Source organism: Phalacrocorax aristotelis, chromosome 12 (assembly GCF_949628215.1).
Source record: "Phalacrocorax aristotelis chromosome 12, bGulAri2.1, whole genome shotgun sequence".
Lineage (NCBI taxonomy): Eukaryota > Metazoa > Chordata > Aves > Suliformes > Phalacrocoracidae > Phalacrocorax > Phalacrocorax aristotelis.
The window spans coordinates 6,334,199-6,356,490 of NC_134287.1; the positions used below are offsets into that span (position 1 = coordinate 6,334,199).

General features: G+C 37.4%; 1 protein-coding gene across 4 annotated transcripts in view; it reads left to right on the plus strand.

Moving 5' to 3' along the window:
* The window catches only part of LOC142063510 (heparan sulfate glucosamine 3-O-sulfotransferase 1-like), a 68,816-nt gene that overhangs the window by 7,637 nt on the left and 38,887 nt on the right, over positions 1-22,292 (plus strand). The window contains exons 1-2 of one of the 4 annotated variants that reach the window (XM_075107321.1): positions 9,193-9,278; positions 12,693-12,888. The exons of 2 other annotated variants lie outside the window; for them this stretch is intronic. The gene's annotated coding sequence lies outside the window, so the exon portion shown is untranslated. Of the gene's footprint in view, positions 1-9,192; positions 9,279-12,692; positions 12,889-22,292 lie in introns of those variants that run through there. One more of the 4 variants, XM_075107322.1, reaches the window with a different exon arrangement.

A 22,292-nucleotide genomic window follows, 5' to 3' on the forward strand; every position in this document is an offset into this window, starting at 1 on the left:
GCTTTCTGTCTGGTTGGTCCCTAGCCTTTTACTAGTGCACAGGCTTATTCTGCTCTGGGTGAGGAACATGCATTTCCTTTTGCTGAACTTCATTTCTCCGGCCTGTTGATGTCCCTCTGAATGACAGCACAACTACTCCCAGTTGCATATGGTCTGCCAATTTGCTGAGGGTGCATCCAGTCCCATTATTCAGGTCGTTAATGAAAATGTTAAACAGCATTGGCCCCAGTATCAGCCCTTTGGGGTGAGCCATTAGCAACTGCCTCCAGCTGAATTTTGTGGCACTGATCACAATCCTCTGAGCCCAGCAGTTCTACCAGTTTTCATCTCATCTCACTTCCATACTTCATCAGTGATAATGTAGATTACTACTGCTGTGTGGCCAAGATACTTAACAGGTAAAAATATCTTTTCACCATATTTCCTTGTTCTGATTTAATAGCACTGGCATATGTGTGTACACTCATACTAACTGACAGTTGTCCTTTTGGCTATGTTTTTGTGGATGAGTGTGAACTACCCATACCATGTGTTTGACACAGGGAATAGAGTGTTATTTTGTATGTCACAGAGGCACTGCTTTTTTTTTTTTTTTTTATTAAATTTGTTTCCCCTCCTCATTTTTAAGGGAGAAGGACCCTCTGGGCTTGATATAGTTATGGAGATTTTGAAATGTGTCGTCTTGTAATTGGTTGTGAAATAGGGGTGAATTAATCAGGCTATGGCTGAAGTTCATGAAGTCCAAATGGCCTTTCATTCAGCTGAAGCAATTGTGTATCTTATGTTAGAAAAATCCAAGGGCTTTTAAATATATGCTTGCTTCAGATGGCAAAAAAGCTTGAGGAAAATTTGCACCTGTAGTCCACATTTCCTCTTGCTAGGCCACACTCACCTGCGTTGCCAGCAGCAGCAAGCAGAAACTGGACTACCCTCATTGTAAACAAAGCTTAAGATTTCTAGGGTGATACTGAGTGCTATTTTTAAGCTTCTTCTAGGATCAAGCTGTTTTGTCTGAGGAAAATTTATTCAATATTGCTTGAACAGAGTTTTCTGTTGGCTTAGCAAGTCACTGATGCATTTGCTTTTAGCTAAAAAGCTGTGTTTTCTTCGTGTCTGTGTGCACAGAAGAGCAAGGAAAGGGAACCATCTCATGAAATTAAGGCTTTCCATTTACAGAATACTGCAAAAGGTAGTACTTAAAATACTGAAACTGCAGATTCTCTTTTTTTCTCCACCTTGAAAGGAAGATATGGTGTTGTAGGGACACAGTGATGAACTAACTATACTTTCAACTTAGTACCTTGACACTGATTTCGAGAAGCAATCTAGTCTTTGCAGTTTGGTTCTGAATTCACATCCTGCAGGAACTCCATTAAAAAAACAGGAGAATTTTACTTCTCTGTATGATGCTGAGGCATCTCAGGATGCCTCCAGAATTCTGAGAGAAATGGCTCTTGGCATCTAAACTGCAGTGAACAGGTGGGAGTCGAAAAAGTGTTAATGGGCACCTGTGCAAGTACGCAGCTCTAGCCTTTACTTTTATCTCCAAAATCAATACAAATGCATATGCTGATCATCTGAATTTCAGAAAAATAATTGCTTTGTTTTTTCTTGTTGTTGTCTAAAATTTCCTGTTAATGCTGTACATCTGTTCAAGTTGGAAAGGCAGAGCAAATCCTCTTCAACTGGTGCTATAAACGGTGCAGATATAGTTATTAGGTATAATGTTACACATTACCTGCAGAACAATGAAGAAAGTTATTTAATCTTTTTTCCCTACTATGATTCTTCAGAGTGCTAACCAATCTTTTTGTGTATTACATTTAAGTCTCTGCAAGTAAAGTCTTACCTTCTTGTCATCTAATAAGTGTTTAAAGGGGAAAAAAAGATGCCTAATCAAACTTTGTATAAACTGCAAATAGAAGACTTTCCTTTTTTTGCAGGGATGGACCACAGAATATGTGTTCTAAGATTGTATTTATTTACAATAGGATCTTAGTGAATATCCTAAAAAAATTAAAAGCCCAGAAGCAAGTTAATAAAGAGATAGCTTGTGTTGATAAATGGCAAAATATCAGTAAGTAGATATACTGTTTTTTAGACACTAGTGAATAAAGTAATCCAACTATCGAGTGTCACTTTTTAGTTTCTGGATGGACAGAAACTGGGCTACTTACCCTGGCCATAATTTAGCATTTATATAGTGCTTACTTGGTACAAAACTCTTTATAGATATTACTGATCTTCATTATGCCCTCTGAAGGAGGTAGGTCATCTTCTGTAAATGAACGGTATAAGGCCATTAGACGTAGAAATCTGATAGGAGTTTGAATTCTGGTATAAATTTGTTTGGAGCATATAAAGGGCAGACTATATCCCTTAGTGTCCAAAATCAGCTCTTACAAGATATGCTTTCATTTTTAAGGAACAAACATACAGGATTTCATTCTGAACACTTGAATAACATCGTGTCTCTTTGATAATGGAGTCTAGTCAGATGTAGTTTGTCCTGAATTAATGTGTTGGCTACTATACAGAACAATTTTTTAAATGTTCATGCAGAATAGATCTTTAATTTACAAAGATTATGTTGGATTTAGCTTCCATTTTTATGGAAAGGTGGTTACACATGGAAAGAAGGAGCTTGTCTTTCCTCTTCTCCACCCTCCTTGGTTGACAGACTTTCCCTCCAGCAATCAGTTGACAGCAATCAGTTTGAGGATTATTTCTGAAAGGAAAAGGTTTACAGCTTTACTTCAACAGTAAGATAAAAATAAAGTAGCTGACATCTATTTCCTTGGCTTAACTAGTTAAAATCATAGCCATAAAAATGCCATATTACTCAACTAAGCTGCTCTGTGCATTTTATACAGTAAGCAGACCTTATTTAATGACAGGCAGTCAAGCCTTGCAAACAGTAGTTTGTAACACAAAATACAAAAAGTTAAATTTTGACTGGAACATCAGAATTTATTTATTGTTTCTAGATAAACTAATTCTTTAAAATAAGCCTTACACAGATATTGTAATGAAATATTTTATCTTGTGACCTTGTCATATATGAAGGAAGCATAGATAATTCTCAGGATTAAAAAGTTCATGTCTTATAACAGCCAGATTCTCAAACATCTTCCAGACTTGCCTCACATGAATTCCCACACTGCTGTGTTTCCCATTGTACCATTTATAAAGAAAAGTACTGTCAAATTTAAGATGGAAGATCATTTGCAATTGTCAACTTTGACACTTTGTAGTGATAGATTCCTAAGATGCAGTCTGAAAATAAGCACTTAAGACTTTTTTTTTTTTGTAGGTTGCAACAGTTGGACGTCTTTTAGACCTAGTCCCCGAACATCAGGTTCTGTCAGTCTCAGAAAGATCCAACTCTGCTTCCTTTGTACCACATGCTACCTTTAGTTTATTCTGTAAATAAATAGCTTAATTTAGTGAGATGGTGTTTTGTTGGGTTTTTAAAAATCTGATTACTTAATTTACAGAATTTCATTTAACTTTGATTTTGTGCTATACTATTAAATGTTGAGCCTTCCAGTAGTATTGGTAACCTGTGCATCACTGATTTTCTGGCTGTGATATTTTTCCCTCCCGTCCTGTAGTAGATTAATGAAATATCCCTACAATGCATAGACTCTTTTGTGCTTCTAGGGTTTTCTAAATTCAAAATCTGACATGTGCACTGAAGAATGAAGAAAAAGAAAAGGCTTGTTATTTTCATACTCTAGTGCATTTTTATCTTAGTTCCAAGTTTCTGGATCCTAAAGTAAGATCCATGCCTGTACACTGCAAAAAGTCCTGAGAGATTAGGCCTCTTTACCAGGTTAGAGAGATGAATGTTTTTGTTGTTTTCACCTTTTTTTTCATCCCCCCTCAGCAAAATCATGGAAGCTTAAGACACTTGTTTCAATGTTTGATGGCTGGCTTTTTATGCTTGTACTTTATCTCCTGTATCCTGATGACAAAAATAGTGCCAGTGATAGAAAACAGAAATTCAAAAACTAAAATTATCTTGAAAAGAGGACTGTTATGATAATTACGTATGGAGTTTTAGAAAACGGGAGTAATATAAATCTTCGCTAAAGAGTCATTTCTCAAAGTCAGGTAATCAGGTATTCAGAAAAGAGCGTTGTATCTCCTTTTGAATCCTTGTGTGGTCATATGCACATTGTACTTTAATACTCCAAGGGATTGTTCTACTTTGCTTCTATAATGAAGCAGTTTCCTTTAATCAAATGGAAGCCAATAGAAATACACAAGCATTGAACATAGCTCTATATTGCCCTCTGGGACATATTTAAATTGTGCCAGCTCGCACTAGAAGGAAATGCTGTTAAAGCATTTTGGGTTGTGTTATTTTGTTTCTGTAGAAACTCTAATATTCAGTGTGTAAAGTTTTCATTTAAAAAAATCAGATAATATATACTGATTAAGATAATTAAATGTTCAGCCAATTGTAGAATAACACTACACATGTTTTAACATGTTGTTCCTGTGCAAGCTGATCATATTATTTTACACTGTTGATAGAGAAATATGGGCTGCTCTGCTGTTTCTAATTTACTTTTTGTGATCCGAGGGTATTCTTATTTACTAAAAGGAAATAATAATTTGCATATATATATGTGAGGAAGGAAATAACTGTTTAGATCTTAAACTGCAAGTGTTTGTTTCGATGGAGAGGATTTTGCATTTATCTGTAAAAGATTCCTTGCTAAAAAGATTCAGAGAAAGATTGTTAGGATTGCAGAGCAATTTTTAAATTATGCATCTAAAAATACCAATTGTCTCTGCATATAGCTTATTATATGTGCATTAGTATTTTGACAGAGTCTCTGCCTCTGCAGTCGTGTGTTGTTGATCCTGGTCCCATGAAATGTGTTCATTGTGCACAGTTAACAAGAGCAACAGCTACTTCATAATTTTTCAGTTGTAGATTTTAATAAGGATAATAAGATTATAACAATGTGTATTTTTACAGTCTTATTATAATCTTAGTTTTTTAAACACATGGAGCAGCCAAAGCATAGACAGTGAGTTGTTAATAGGAAGCCTTGGAGGAGACTCAGATTTAAGTTTCTTTTTGGTAGCTATCGAATGAGAGGTCTTCAATATAACTTTTCACTGAATAGCATGCCTCATGTACAGTGGATTAAATCTACTGCAGTGTGTAATTAAGATGAGCTTGTTTTTACCACTTTAAAAAGTACTTACATAAGACATGAAGGAATTTTGGATATCACTGTAGGGTTGGTCAGAAACTTTTGGAGGGAATGTATCTGTTGACACACTACTTCAGCTTAGTATTTAATGAGAAACTATTTGTTCTGTCTAATAGAATTAGTGTCTTTCCTACGCTTAACTGACTTTAAGGGAACTACAGGTCACAGGAATCCTAGTTGTAAGGCCGAGCTTACCACGTTGCCAGAGCTTGGGGAAAACTTATTTCTCCTTCTCCAAATTCTGTAAGAAATTTTGCTTCTTAAGTGAAATAATTTCTTGTACTACTGAAGCTTCAGAATTCCTCAGAACATGAATTTTACCCTCTAGTTAGCAAAGTATCTAAGTATAAAATACCTTCATTTTGATCTCTTAATGTCTTAACATTCTAATTTTGATGCTGAGTAAAGACCTACTTAGCTTTAGTACCATCTTGTTTAATGTGGGATGGCTCTGAAAAGTTAATATTGAATATTGTGTTCTAATTTGTAAGGTCAAAAGGAAAACATTGTGCCTATTTGAAGTTTTATAAATTGGTCCCTTTTTATTTAATATCAAGGGAATGAGTTTAGGAAGGCAGAGTCAGATGGGAAGGGCTATAAATGGTTTTCCCCCAAAAGACCTAGATAATCCTTTCTAAGGCCCATTCAGTGTTATTCAGACAAGTATGGCAGAAGAAGGTCCCACCCACCTCTTTGCTGATGATAAGGTTTTTCTTCCTCACTTTAATATATAATGCGACTATTTTTTTAGAAGGCGCTTTATTCTGTCTGTTGAAGAGGGAGGAACTTCAGTGTAATTTAGTCACAGTTTCTTTTTAGTTACAGTTTTTACATTTCTTAAGAGTTCTGATTTCTTGTTCTTTTGTCTCTTTCCTGTTGTCTGTTGTTAAATGTAATCAATATCTAATGCAGACTTCTTTTTATGCATTCTATTTGCAGATTTTTTTCCCTTTAAGTCTGTGGTTCCCTTGTCACATATTTATGCTTTCTTTTTCTGGCTTCTCTGGGATTTTTTTTGTGGGGTTTTTATTTTGGTGGTGGTTTGGGGTTTTATTATTATTTTATTTTCCTCACACTTCCTTTCCAGTTCTGTTTTTGCTCTCTGCTTCTCATTCTTCACCATCTCCCAGATGTGGTTTTTGTGAGTTCTGAAATTAAACCTCAAACCCTGTTGAACTGCAGGTTTTGATTAGTGCTGCTTGGGATGGAATTCTTTTCTGAAATATTTCTCAATAGATGACACCAGTTTGTCAAAACTCTACCTGTTCACCTGTATTTTGACAAAATCAATAATTCACTGGTTCAGGTGCACACCTGGTGTTTGGATTGCAGTAAATTAGGCAGGATCAGTGGTTTGTCTTGCCATATTTTGCTTATGCATTGCACTGGGTAAATATCTCTCTTTTTTTTTTTTCCCTCCTTTTCTGTTTAAAGTTGAGAAACCAGTCTTTCTTATGAAGCAGCAGAAACTGTCTGTAGAGTAGATCACTGTGTTTCTTGGTGAACAAATCTTTGGCTGACCAACTTTAGATGTAAATGAACTTTGGATTTGGGATATTTTTGTCACAACTTAAAGTAAAATATTTTGGAAATAACTGGGTGCCAAAGATATAGATGCCTGTAGTTCAATTTTTTCTGAAGGGATCTTCAGTGTGTTATCATTCACTTCTGTGTAGTAGCTACTGGCTGTGACAGTGAGTGGACATACAATTCATAGCACAGCATATGCACGCATAGGACTCATTCAGGATTTGAAACCTGGGTTGTCTCCTACATGCTTTTGAATCCACATCTTCTACCTGCTGGGAGAGTGTCCACGCTGTTAGTTCATAGAACATTTTGTAGTAGAATGTTGGATTTGGACCTTTACACTGAAACTGTTCTATTATTTTAAATATTAATGAGATGGAGAAAGCAGCCACAGTGCCCATACCCCTCCCCTGAAGAAGTGGACTGTGTCTCAGAGCTTCCTGTCTTTAAGGGCAGTTGCCTCAGAGACAATTTCACTTTTAATCTTTGGTTAGTTAATCAACGCCTGCAAAGTGAAATAGTTTCACAAAGTGAGTGAGAAATGGGCCTTGTTTTCCTGATTTTCCTCCAGCATCTGAAAATGGATGCGCAGGTATAGTGGAAGGTTTATGTTCAGATCCCTCCAGGCAATACAATTGTTCCTGGTTTCTCACTGCTTCCTGAGTGCCTCCTCTGACAGCTGGAGAATAGTGACATTGGAACTGCCCAAAAAGCAAGGAGAGCTGTGTTACTGTGTGCCAAAAGCATCTGAGAGAGGCTGTGTTGTGTCTGGTTCCTGTGGGTTCCTTGGGCAAATGGGGTTGCAATGGGAGAGCTGGAAATTATCTAACTTGCTGTAGTGTGCTGTTTGGGGAAAAGACCTGGGAAATATTTGGATGGCAGTAAAGCTGTCTATTTAGTAGAGTATGCTTGAGTGAAGTAAAGAAGTAGAGATTTGAATGCCCTACAGCACTACTACCAGCACAGTCTCAGAACTGGCTGGTGACTTTGGATTCTCTCAGTTTTGTGCTACCAAATGGTATATTTATCCTTTATGGACAACTGATATTTAATGTTTCTGAGAGTTAGATTGACTTGAAAGGAGTCAGTTTTTCAAATTCTGGCTTCATGCTTAAAGAATCTAGTCCTATATATTTATGTACTTTAATAGATGTTCACGATGCTTCTTTTTATAGGCTCGCTTACAAGTAGACAGAACAAACTGCTTTACTCTAATGATGTTTTTCCTCTGGTTTTTCACTGAAGGCAGGTGATAGACCTTCTTTACATTAGTAATTGAAACACAGTGGTTTTTAACTGTCAGATTTCACCAGACACTTTAGCACGGGTACTTGCAAACATAACATTAGTTCTGCTACAATCCATAGAGCTGTATGTTGTTGAAGTTACAGTTGCTTCAATTGAACTTGCATTGAGTACTTTTGAGAGGGGTGTTTGTTTAATATTCGAATACATTCTGTATATTCAATTAATAGGTAAATGGGACAAAGATTTTTTTTAAAAAAAAAAGCCCATAGCATATCAGATTTTGAAAAGGACCTCAGCAGAAGGAAAAGCGATGTATTGTAATGTGTTTCTTTCAGATTAAGAATGTATTAAGGAACTGGCATAAGAAAAACTTTTAATTACTTTTAGGTGATATTTAGATTGTGGTATTGAAAGAAAGGCTTCCAACTTTGCGGATCATGCTAAATTGAGAGAAACAATACAGTCACATGTTGTACAAAAGAATGCAGATTAGTTAAGTATTCAGGCTAATAACTGTCAGAGGTAGTTAAATGCAGATGTGTAGTATTACTCTGAGGGAAGATTAAAATGGAGGGCATCTACTGAATGGAAAAATCTTGGAGCGTGCTGACCAGTGGAGGGATAGAAAGACCTGTTAGAAGAATACCTGGTGTATAACGTGCTGTATAAAGCTGTACTGTAGCTAGGGAGAAAGAAAAGGGTGAGTTATGTACATAAATAATTTGAAGTTATAGAAGTGTGTTAACTTGTATAACATGGGGTCATTCAAAGTTAAACTGAACTAAACATTTTTATTTAAATCAACCAATAGGTACATAACACTACTTCCTTGTGTCCATTCAGTGTATTTCACTGAATGGCCATTTTATTTCTTAAGAAATATGTGTACACGTGCATCAGTATATTTTAGATTTAATTTGGTTTAATATTCCTGAATCTTCTTATATTGATGTGACCTCAGATCCTATCTGGCAAATTAAGGTGTACTCTGTGTGCTTGTCTGAGAATAGTTACTTCGTGTGCTCGTCGTAGATTCACATTATCTCCCAGTGAAAATGCAAACAGTTTAAAAATACTGCTATATCTTCTTGCCAAATATCAGGCTTAACCTGCTGCATGTGAAACTCTTATTTTGAAAAGGATAGTAGAGAGTAAATAGAAGATAATAAAAAAATTTATGTATTCTTCTTTCGGGGTGGGGAGCAAAGAATACGAAACACATTGAACGACAGGGTGGAAAGATGTCTGTGTTTTAATAGAGCCCAGGTAAGAGGAATGCCTGGGTTTAATCCGGTGATAGATTAGGTTCTATCCTACTCTCATAGTCTGTACTTATTTGACTTGTTGTATGTGGTAATCTAGTTTCTTCATATGACACCAGCATAAAAGAGGACTGTCTTTGCCTGCAGAGCCCAGTGTCATCCATTTTCCTGCCCACCTCTTACAGACCGAAACGTGGTTGTACATTGTGCTCCATTTCTAAGTATGGCATTCTTTGCCCTTCATCAGATTCTGTATTTGGTGCTGAGAACACAAGAATTGAGAGTCTGTTTTGCATCTACGGGTCTTGACTTTATTAGTGAATCAAAAAGATGGGGCTCAGATTGGCTGTCAGTGAAAAAGCTGAGCTTTCTGCTGTGATTATTCAAGTTGACCAGCAGCTATGTGTGGTAGGGCTCAACTGTAGAGCCTTGTTATGGAAAGCTAGTGTTTTATCATCCAGATAATTCATGTCTGAAATCCATCTGCAGCCATGTGGGGACAGATAGGTGAGGTTAGAAATTAACAGTCCCTAGCAGTGATAGCCAATTCCTGGAGAAAAACATAGATGCTGTAAGAAATAACATGATAATGCTATAGTGCTGATGTTGAACCAGCATTAGAAGTCGGGGAAGGACAGAACCTTAAGCTATAGTTGTAGTCCCAGAACCTTGGCCAGATTCTAGTTGAAATATATGCTGGCTGCCTACCCTGACTCTCTTACTTTGAGGATGGTATAGGATGAAGAAAAGAAATTGTAAGAAGCCAGTGGTGCAAAGGAGCAATTCTAATTCTAGCACTATAAAATCTGAGACACCCAAAATTAACCTACTGAAGTTAATGTTGCATGCCCCTCATACTCAGTTCTTTAACATTGAAGTGGGGCGCTTTGACTGTGGCAGATGCTCATTTTTTTTTCCCTGCTCTTCATTTGTGGTCAGCTTAAATGAATTCTGTGTTCAGTCATTTCTGAGGCTAGTGTAAAGAAATAATATCTGTTTGGCTTGAAATTCATGCTATTTGCTTTTAAGTAAAGCATTCAGTTGCCTTTTATCCCTTTCCCTTTTTGCTTTTTTTTGTTTCCCAAATATGGTAAATGTTTTTTGTAGAAGACAGCCTGCATGCCCAAAACATCACCCTGCCATTGTAATTCTTAAATTGAAACCTTTATTTTTAGGTTTTTGTATATCATCTCAGTGTATATGCTGTCTTTCCCCTCTATTTGTCAGAAGGATTAATGTGAGAGTAGACTACTAGAATAGCACAGCACAGGATTATATTAGCTAGTTCTTGTCTCTCTAGAAAGGACCCAATTCCTTTATTGTATGTTTTCTTTGAATTTGTTGACAGTAAGAACAGGATCGCACTAAAGGAAAAAAATATCTCTTTGGAAAGCTAATAAGGGAACAATTCCATGTAACAGACATGTCACAGAAGAGTAGTCATAGTTTTCATTGCTTGCACCTTTAGCGTAAAAAGCAGAGATCGATCCAGTCATTTAGTGTGATTCTTGGATGCTACAGTCAGAGTAGTTGAGAGTAGTTGCATAAGTGGACAAACAGGAAAACACTAAAAGCACTTTAGCATTTAAGAGTATATACTGTTTTAATTCTTCCTGGAAGAAGCACGGGGTCACTATTTTTCACTCTTAGGTAGGATAACAGAATAATTTAAACTCTATTTGTAACAATGCTAACTGAAGCTGGTGGGCCTCTGCTTTTCATTTAAGAAGCACCAAAACAAAGGTATGTCACTCAGTAAAATAACAGTACATGTAGCTGAGGGGTTTTGCTGAATAATTCTTAGGAGAAATGAGGAAATGACAGAAAGGTGAAAATGAGCCAAAAGCTCGTGACCTTGTGCAAATGACTATTTGAAGTGTGAATTCAGACATAGCTTTGTGAGAGCTCTTTAGATGGTGTGGTAGATGAAGGTGAGTAGTAAGGAACAGAAAACAGTTGCCTGCTTGTGTTTTGTTGTGCTAAGAAAAGTGGTACTTAAATACTACCTGTAAATAAGCAAGACTGCATCAGACACCAAGTTCCATCATCTGTTTCTTTCCTTAATTGGAAGAAACCTTGAGAACACTGTAACTTTATATAGCTGTTTAGGTCAGCTGTAGTCAAGCTGATCCCACCTTTAGCAAGAACCAACACCTTTCCTGCTAAAATAATCAAGATAAGCATGGAAAAAACAAGTTCGTCATGCTTTGAAGCATTTCATCTCTGATCTGAGTAGTTGTCCCAGGAGATCTCTAGAAAACTTAAATTTTCTCATTTATTTTTTTAGAGCAACAGGAGCACTTTAGTCTGTTGGGGAAGCAGTTAATTAATCTGCTCAGTGCACTCTCACTTAAGAAAGACTTGCACCTGCTTTCACTGAAATACCGGAGGAGCCTACCTAGGTACTGGATGAGGAAAGGACTGAACGTGCCTCTTGCATCTGACTTGTTACACAACTGCTCAGTAACAAGAACTGTAATTGTCAAAAAAAACCTTAGTCATGTTGAAACTAGGAAGAGGGTAATTCCTCCAGAATGGGATGTAGTTTTATAAACTTAGATAATTGTGAAGCAGTGGGTAATACGGTCCTTTACCTAGGCTGGTGTAAAAGTATGAGTCTGTAATCTGCAGCACAGGTAGTGTGCAAGACAATTATGTGTGTCTGCTGGAAGTGTTGTTTCCTGTACCATTTTCACTCTTTTACTGTATGTGTGGGTACTTGTTACAGAATTAGCATTTAACATCTATATCTCGCACTTACCTCTACTTTAAGACTATTTTCCTGTTCCCACACAGTCTTATGGGAGCATGGTATGTGTGTCCATATTGTGTGTATTTCCAGAACATAGGTATTGGGTGTTTTGACTGGATTGTTTTGGTTTCGCAGTGGTAGAGCTAGCTCAGACCTTATTCAGTTCATTAAAAATGAACTGTGAACGCTTCTGTCATTGATTATAGGCTCATACAAAAATTCAGGTTGGAAGAGGCCTCAGGAAGATATCTTGGTCCAACCCTCTGCTCAAAAAAGGGTCAGTGTTGAAGCCAGGCCAGGTTACACAGGGTTTTCCCAGTCTGGTCTTGAAAATGTCTGAGGACAGAGGCTGTACCACCTCTTGGGGCAACCTGTTTCAATGCCTGGCTGTCCTGATAATGAAAAGGCTTTTCCTCATATGCAGTAAGAATCTCTTGTGTTTCAGCTTACACCTGTTGCCTTGAGTCCTCCCACTATGCAACACTATGAAGAACCTGGCTCCACCATTGTGATGACCTCCTTGTAGACAAGCTCCTTCGTTGTTAGTAGTAGCATTATAGGTGTTTCAGTACTCTGCCTCGCTTAGATTGGCTCCCTTTTTTGTGATTCTGATACCAAAAATGTATTGGAGGGAATTAATCCTGTGTCTAATCTTTTCATTCATAGATCTGGGTGCTCGAAGAGAGGGATCAGGGAGACCTTATCAGTGTTTATAAATATTTGATTGGAGCGCAAAGAGGATGAACCCATACTCTTCTCAGCGGTGCCCAGTGGCAGAATAAGAGTCAATGGACATAAACTGAAACACGAGTTCCATCTGAACACAAGGAAACAGTTATTTACTGTGAGGGAAATCTGGAGTGTGAGTTTTTGGATTTGGGTTTGGTTTTTTTATTATTTGGAAATAATCTGATACAGAAAAGTAAGCTTTATATGATGATAAAGGGGAGAGGTGCGAGTTAATGAAAGCCAACTGAACAATAGCTAAAATATTGTTGGAAGAAAACAAATTTTTAACCACATGTTCTTAATTAATTGCCTTTTATTCAGAAGCACATATCTGTTGAAATGCAAATAAAAGATCTTGTTCTTGTTTCCTTCTGTGAACGCACCAGGTCTAATTACTTCAGTAACGTCAAGCATCTCAGTAAAACTTGTGGGTTATGTGTCCAATCAGTTCCTATTGTTCCAGTAGGGGAAAAGGTAAAGTATTGTGAGTCATCATATAACCAAAAATTATTCTTGCTTTTTTATTACGTATCTCTCAGATTTTATAAAGCAAGTAAGGCAAGTAGAAGTTGATTCTGTTAGGTGTACAAAGCAAAACAGGCTTTTTTTAAAGATAACTATTCAATTTCAGCCTGAATTAAATTTTCTACAGAATAAAGTAATTTGAAAATGCACTCAGTTTTTTACAAGCGTTTTAAGTTTTATGGCTTGTAACTGAAGATATTCAGAATTACAGATTAATTACTAAATTGCAAAAATAATGCACATTGTGGGATAGCGAAACATTTTTAAGCTGGTATTTTAAGTCACAGAATCCCAGGTTGGAAGGGACCTCAGAGATCATCTAGTCCAACCTTTCTAGGAAGAGCACAGCCTAAACAAGATGGCCCAGCACCCTGTCCAGGCGACTCTTGAAGGTGTCCAACATGGCTGAGTCAACCCCTTCTCTGGGGAGATTATTCCAATGGTTGACTAACCTCAGTGTGAAAAATTTCCTTCTCATGTCCAATCGGAATCTCCCCAAGAGCAACTTGTGTCCATTCCCCCTTGTCCTCTCCATGGGACTCCGTGTAAAAAGGGAGTCTCCATCTTCTTTGTAGCTGCCCCTTAAGTACTGATACGTGGGGATGAGATCCCCTCTGAGCCTCCTTTTCTCAAGGCTGAACAAACCCAGCTCTCCCAGCCTATCCTCATATGGCAGCTTCCCAGTCCTCTGATCATGTTGGTGGCCCTTCTTTGGACCCCTTCCAGCCTGTCCACATCCTTTTTGTACAGCAGGGACCAGAACTGTACACAGGACTCCAGGTGTGGCCTGACAAGCGCTGAGGAGAGCGGGATAATGACTTCTTTCTCTCTGCTGGCGATGCCCTTTTTGATGCAACCCAGCATCCTGTTGGCCTTCTTGGCCGCAGCAGACACTGTTCGCTCATGTTGAGCTTCCTGCCCACCAGGACCCCCAGGTCCCTTTCCACAGAGCTGCTCTCCAGCCAGGTGCATCCCAGCCTGTGCTGCACTCCCAGATTAAGTTTTCCCAGGTGCATGATCTTACACTTTTCCTTGTTGAACTCCATAAGGTTCTTGCTGGCCCACTCCTCCAGCCTATCCAGATCTCCCAGCAGAGCAGCTCTCCCTTCTGGAGTGTCTACTTCCCCACTCAACTTGGTGTTATCTGCAAACTTCATCAGGCTGCACTTGATGCCGTTATCCAGATCACTTATAAAGATGTTGAATAACATTGGGCCCAATAAGTCCTTTATTTCAGACAAGCGTGTATGCTGAGGTTGATATATTCTGTCCACAGAATGTTGATACGTTCTGTGCTACTATTGCTACTGTGATTCAGCACTAATGCACCAATTTTCTAGAAGGAACATTTCTGGAAGATGGTCTGACTGGAGCCAGTGCTGTGTTGCTCATAGATCATCCTTCCATGCTACCTTGATCAACCAGAACTCAAGCACAGAATGTGTCACCTGTGTTAGACTCCCATGCAACACAAAGCATGAGATGTAAAGGAAATAGGCTACAGTGTAAAAGTAAGTGTCAGAATTAAAACTGCTGACCACAGGGAAAATATTTGTACTGTTTCACTCTGTACACAAGCAGTAAATGCTAGTAGAGGGTAAGGTGTACAGAAGTTAGTCTTTTTTCTTCAAGAAGTTGTTTCTACTGTATATGGTGGCTTTAGTTGTTTCTCGGTTCATTTGATCACCAGGATTAATTGTGAACATCTTCGTATCAACTTTGTGTTTTATTACTCATGTCCAGTGTTGCCTGCACTCGAAGAGTTTGTTGCTGTTGTCAATTGGAAAAGCCTGTTTTGCTCTTGCTAACAGAGTTTCTGGTCAGATCATAGGTTGAGATTAAGGTCTTGGGCAAGACCCAAAACTCACCATTGGCACAAAGCCTAACTATTATGTCAACTTAAGGAACTCACTCGGGAGCTTAGAAAGTCCTGTGATACAGCAGATGTGATAGAGAACTCAAGGTAGTAATCGATGAAACTCATAGAATAGTTTGGGTTGGAAAGGACCTTTAAAGGTCACCTAGTCCAGCCCCCTGCAACGAGCAGGGACATCTTCAACTAGATCAGGTTGCTCAGAGCCCTGTCCAACCTGACCCTGAATGTTTCCAGGGATGGGGCATCGACCATCTCTCTGGGCAACCTGTGCCAGCGTTTTACCACCATCATTGTAAAAGATTTCTTCCTCATATCTAGTCTGAACCTACCCTCTTTTAGTTTAAAACCATTACCCCTTGTCCTATCACAATAGGCCCTGCTAAATGAAGTCATGGTTTTCAGAGTGGGAAACATAGTGATGTTGCAAGAAAGACTAATAGTTGCATGAGACACAGGCAACACTGGGAAGTTTTGGCAGCAACCACAGTAGGCTGACATTTCTGGGCCCAAGGTAGGATTCAGAAAAATGATCAACTTTTTGCTGCTTTAATGAAATAATACTGATATCTCAAATCCATCAGTACCTCAGAAGTGAACTGAAGATTACTAATCTTCATTGAATTATATATAATTTATATTTTTATATATTAAAATTATTATTTAATGTCTAATAAAAGTAAACAAGCTTCTTTAGTTATGGGTTATTTCTGTATGTCTCAAAGCTTATTTGGGAAAGTAAACTTGGGGAGTTGATGATGTCAAGGGCCATATTTAGGTAATGCTGATACATTAGAATCCAGAATGTTGATGCCAACAAGTCAGAGGTAACTGTTTCTGTCATGTGATTACACAAACAACCCTCTTTGTGCCCTATAACTTTGGCACCTAATAAAGCTAAAATTAGAGGAGTCTAGGCCCTCTGAAGTCAGTGGTGGCTTCAGAGACTGGTTCAACTAATATAGGAACACCGTCTGTGTTGCTTGCACGGAGGATCCTCATTTCATGCAAATTTAAATGCCTTAGGAACAGCTCTTCAATTAAATTATGGATCTAGGGAGAAGGGAACATTCCTTCTATCTCCATCTATACCTGTCTTCTCCTTACAAGGGAGCTCTCTGCCCTCCCAGAACCTGGGAAGGGAAGCGGTTTACAATAGATTGTGCTTCTGGCTTTTGGGGTTTTTTAGTGCAATCTTTTTTCCCCTCACAGACATAGTGGGAGACAGGTCAAGCGCTCCTGCCTCTTGTCCCAGTAGATAGAACTTTGCTGTATGAGACTGAAAATTTTTCAACCATGTGTCACCCAAAGAGGTGATCTTAGCTATTGTCTAACAAGTCTAAAATGGTTTAACAGATCAAAATGCAGAGAAAAACAGTGTCAATACTTCTTCTCTTCTTCTTTTTTTTTTAAACCTGCAGCCATTCCGTACTATTGTCTGGCTAATTGATGTATATAGAACATATGTTGCATGTCAGTAGTGACATGTCCTAAGGCAAAGCTCTGTGTAAGAAATACTCCTTGAGACCAGACTTCCTCTGCCTGGAGATCACTTCCCCACCTGTGAAGTAGTCCTAGGGAAACTATGCAAATCAATATAAATGCAGAAGCAGCAGAGAGAAGACCGTACACTGAGATTTTCCTATCATGGTGTGTCTGCCATGTAAGTTTTCACACCAAGATTGTCAAACTTCTACTTTTACATTAGGAAATATATCTCCAGTAGATTGGATGACAGGGTTTTATGAGGACATTGTGGGAGTAGTGAAAACTAGAAACAAAAACTTCCTTTCAGAAGCTAGACCTCTAATCCTTGATTATTTGGCTAGGAAAGTGACAGTTAATCCACTGGTACCATTAAGGATTATATTTCTGTTCTGGTTTTAATTTTCTCCTTGGGTAACAAAACGCAAAGAATTTAGTATGCTTGTCATATATCCCTCTCCTGCCAAAGCACTAATGTGAAGATGGCTCCCATGGGGGTAAACTGTTTTGCCAAGTCTTTTACATAGATTCAAAACCTCTCCGTAACCATAGTATTCTTTAGGGGGTTTGGTACAGGTTGGTTTTATATTTTGGGTTTTGTTTTTACTGGAACTTCTGAAAATGAGGTATTATAAATATCAACAGCCTAGATTATATTTCAGCTATGAAACTCATGGTTAGAAGTGTGTAACTTTTGGGATTTAGTCACTTAGAGATCTCAGAATCTGTATCTGTAATGCAGCGTTTTGATAAAGGTGTGTTTTGAAAAAAAAAATCTTTAAATATGAACAAATCTGGCTCAGAAGTATTTCTGGTACTATCAAGTTTCCTCTTTCAGCTGTAAAAGAGTTAGTCATGCTCTGAGATAGAAGAAGATTGCCTTTGGATTTTAGAAACATATTTTTAGGTGAAAGTGTATTTTCATTGTTGTTCTCCTGTTATTTATTTATGGTGACTCTGTGCTAGGTAAGGTGTTTTCCTGCATTGATAAGCTTTGCTGGGAAACCACTTGGTGATCATTTCATTTAGTAAGTTTTAAAGCTTTGATATCCTGGGCATTAAATGTAAATGAGGTTTTATTCAGGCTTTTTGGTTTTCATGCATTTCCCAGAAAGTTAGCTGCAAATGCAGATCAATATATTCAGGTTTAGGGATAGGCATATATAGAGGTAGATGTTCTTGAGGAAATGTCTTTAACCTAACCTTGAATTTTTGAGTTTCTAAGATGTTTTTTGAAATGTGATTATTCTAATTATTTCTTCAAAGAGAGAAGAAAAATATACTCTCTCCACCCCAAAGCCACTGTCATAGAAGCACTATTCACATCTTTCATTTCTGTTTTGTAAAAATATTTTTAGAAACAACAAAAAAAATCCTGAGTTGAAAAATCATTAATTTGGTTTTCCCTGTCTCTTACCATCCTGATTAGTTATTATTATACCTGCAACTCTGTCTTAAAGAATGCTTTAATTCTTTCTCATCTATCACTTTTAAAATAACACATTTATACTCCCTGCAGATGTCATAATTTATTTTTTAAATTTTAGGATTTGTTTTCAGGAAAACTGAAGCAAAATATATATATAAAATAACATGACAGAAATATGCTGCTTTCTATTGACACCATGTAAAATTTTACCAGATGGCCTTCTGTTTCAAATAGATTGTAAAAAAAAAAAAAAAAAAAAAACCACACCAAAAAAACCCAAACATTTCTTTTTTACATTTTATATTGACTTGTTTTTAGTTTGCCCCTCTTTTCCTCAGATTATCCTTTTGGGACGCTGGATACGGCTTCAGGCAGCACCTTTTAAGCATTTGCTAATTGGTAACATAGCAATGACACTGAAAATGCATATCTTAAAATGAAAATCAGGAAGGACAGTGTAGGGCACAGATATGAATTATAGCATGCTGTATTACACAGCACCTGCTAGCTGCTGATGTTTATGTGCTTGAGCAGTTGGTGGTGCTTAAAACTGACATGGCACATTGAGATTCATCAGTTTGATAACAGGGAGCCCCAAGGTCCATGCTGTGGGCTAACCGAGGTGCTGGTGAAGTCTAGTCAGGAATGAAGTGCTGCGGCTGTAATTGTGACGGACAGTGATCCCTACCAGTTCTACAAGTAAATAAATATATAACCTTCCTGTTATGCCCCTTTTAATAGCCTAAATGTAATGTAGTTAGGCTCTGTTTCCTTGGCTGATAAATTAAAAATGATGTCATGTTTCTGAAACTCTGCTTTTTCTTCCTTAATCTAGTCTTCAGAAAAATGAGCTACATTAAAGGTGCTACAAGCACATCGGAGTATTCTGAGCTACTTCACTTAGTGATCTGTTTTGAAACATGATATGTACACAAAGGCAGCAGTTTATAACTTGAGGCAAGTAACTAATTTTGAATAGAAACTTTACTGCTAAAGTGATTTGGTAGTATCAGTGGTGGTAAATAACAGTGCTTATTGTTTCAATAAACAAGGCTACCTTCTAGATACTCCACAATAATTTTATATTCATATTTATATATACACTTTCACTTACCAACTTTAAAATTAAAATGTAGTTGATGAAGCTTGATGAATATATCACTTTTTCTACAGACTGAGGTATTTTGCAATGGCTCAGTGCAGGGCTAGCTAGAAGATTACATATTTTAGACATTAAATGAAACCAAGCATGCTTTAATTGCACATTCTTCAATCCCAATCTTCAATTTTTTTGTTTGGTTGGTTGTTTGGCTGGGTTTCTTTAATTTTCCTTCCATGTGTGGTGACCTGCACAGATACTGCTGTGGCACAACAGAGCTCTTAAAATAGTTATTACAGATTCTATAAAGTAACACTTGTCAATATGTTTAATAGATCCAACTCACTCCGTAATTCTTTTTTGTAATTTTGAAGCCCTGAAAATGTGCCACAGAATAGACTATTATAGTCATTATCACTGGAGTTATCCATATTGTGCATTTTATAGATTACTGTACTTTTAATTAGTCGGATGTAAAGGTTTTTCAGCTGTTATGAGAAACTTCTGATGCTTTTATCACTTCTTATAACTTTGATCTCTGATTAAAATTAAATAATACTAACAGTTGTTTTCTGAAATTCTTGCTGCTTTGTAATTGTTTCTAAGAGCATCAAAGACTAGAATGAAATTGATATTCTTACAAATTAATTAAAATGTTGTTTTACTGCAGAATACTAAGCATAACCTTCATGATCAGACTGTGCATGTGAAACAACTCATTATTAAACCACAGAAGAAAATCTGCATGCATTTAATTACAAATAAAAGATTCAAGCCAGACTTAACTTCACATGTTAGTTTACAACTTCATTCCTTAAGCTTATCTATTTGCTCAAATGTCTTGGCATTTGATGACTTTCCCTTACTATTTTCATGAATGTGTCAGTTTTAATGGGAAATACTCACAGTATCCATGGGTGGGGATACTTCATCTCACCCTGAACGGAGGTCAAATCAAGTAAATCTCTGTGTCCAACTAGGTCATGGGAGTCATTAAGCTTTTCTGTAGATTATAAAGATGTAAATACAGTTTGCTCCCCCAACGGAGAAGACTTGCTGTGCATGCACAGTGAGTTGACACACATGTAGTCCCTCTACTGTAGGATGCATTGAGGCTGTTGCTGGTGTGCTTTGCAGCGTGATGCGAGCACACACGGCAACTTCATGTACATCTGCTAATGTGGCCATGATTGCAGCTCTCACATTAGCTCTTAAGGAGCTGTTTTGTTTATAAACTATAACTTACACGAGTAAAAGAGGTCAATTTTCAACAAGCCCAGACGTAGACTGGAAGTATAATCCGACACTCTCCAGAGATAAAGCTGTCCTGTCTGAGAGCTATACAAAAACAACTCTTGAATGACTGAAAGTGAGGAATTTAATGTTGTAAATAATATATGTGCTTTTACGCAATTATTACTACTTCTTGGGTTTTACCTAGCAGTATTTTTTATTATTATTTTTTGGAAATGCTCTGGAAATGTTCCATAGGTAAACAAAGAGCAGCATTGCCATGTCTTCAGGGCAGATAGAGAACAAGGTAAGACTTACAACCAAGCTGTGTTTGATGAATTCTGACATAAATAGTTCCAGTAAAGACTTTTCCCCTTTAGTTATATTCAGTTCCTGAATATTTGAGAACACCTATAGAGACCATTTTGCAGTGTCCAAGTTAGCCCATGATGAGCATCTAGCACTTTTTACAAATAAAGTGTTTGGTATATGAGGTTTTTTTATTGAATCTTATGGGGATTAGATGATCTAAACTTCTTAAAGCTTCCCGTTCTGCTTCTTTCAGGGAAAATTTAGGAAGAGAAGGTGATGCTTTGATATCTGTTTCTTTTTTTCTTTTCTTTTTTTTTTTACTATGTTCCGCAGCCATCTGTTCTTTTTAATTTATTTTTATACCAGAAAGTTCTTATTCAGGGTGAGACTAGCTTTATGCAAAGCACTGTGCTTCTTACATCATAAAAAGGTGTTGGAGTTTTGCACAAGGATAACATTCCTTTGCACAACAGTCTCAAATAGGAAAAAAAATGTTAACTGGTGGCTTTCTTGTGACTTTTCTATTTGACAGATTTATTAAAAAAAATATGGTCAGTAATACACTGATATTTAATAAGTGGCAGTTGATGTTGCAAGGAGCTCAAAGGCTTCTTGTTCTTTGTTCTCTGATACAGGCTTTCATGTGAGAAAGTACTGTTTGACAGTACTGCTTGCTGTAACATTTCCTGTCTTATTTTTGTCTGTGTTGTACTTTAGGTGGATCTCTAGATATTTCAGCAGGATGCAGCCAGAATACTTTGTTTTATGGAAATTAACTTCTTCCATTTTTTATTTTTGTGTCATTTTATGGTTACCTGTTTCAATATATATTTCACAGAGGACGTCAGTTAAAAACATCAAACTACGCTAATTTAAGAAGCAATCACTGGAAGCCAAAAATGTGGCATAAAGTTAGCTAAATACTTCTTGGAGACTAAGTGGCATAGTAATATTTTTTTTCCACTACATTTGATCTTGATTAATTATGCTTTACTTCAGAAACTAATAAACTGACCATATGTGATGTGCTGTTCTGTGTCCTGTATGTACTAACCTTATAATCAAACAGAAATCACATTATACTAGGATCTCTTGTAATGCAGAATTAGTAGAATTTCCCGTTTTCCATTTATTACAAATGCTCATTAAAAATACAAATATAACTACTACAAGTTGACAAGGGCTTAGTGGCGGCCTTGCTACCATTCAAGCAGAGCAGACAGCGCTTTAAACACAAGGGGGCTGAAGCTGATACCACCTTGCTTTTGTTGTGCAGGTTGCTCCTTCCCTTTCACATGTCCTTGCAGAGAGACTCACGGACTGTCCGTTAAATGCATGGAGGCAATATGTTTTCTTCAGCTTCATCTCTTGATAATCGCTGTGGAATCCCAAGATCACAAGAGGAGGAAATGCTTGATGGGAGAAGGGGAGATGAATGATACATGTCTTAAAAGAGACTGTGGCCTTTTCTGTTCTCATCTGGTCAGACAAAATTCTCCTGATTCCTGAGAGCTGGGCTGCAGGGTAAGGAAAGTCCCAGAGATGTCATTAAGCTATGGCTTTGACTGTGTTATTCAGTGG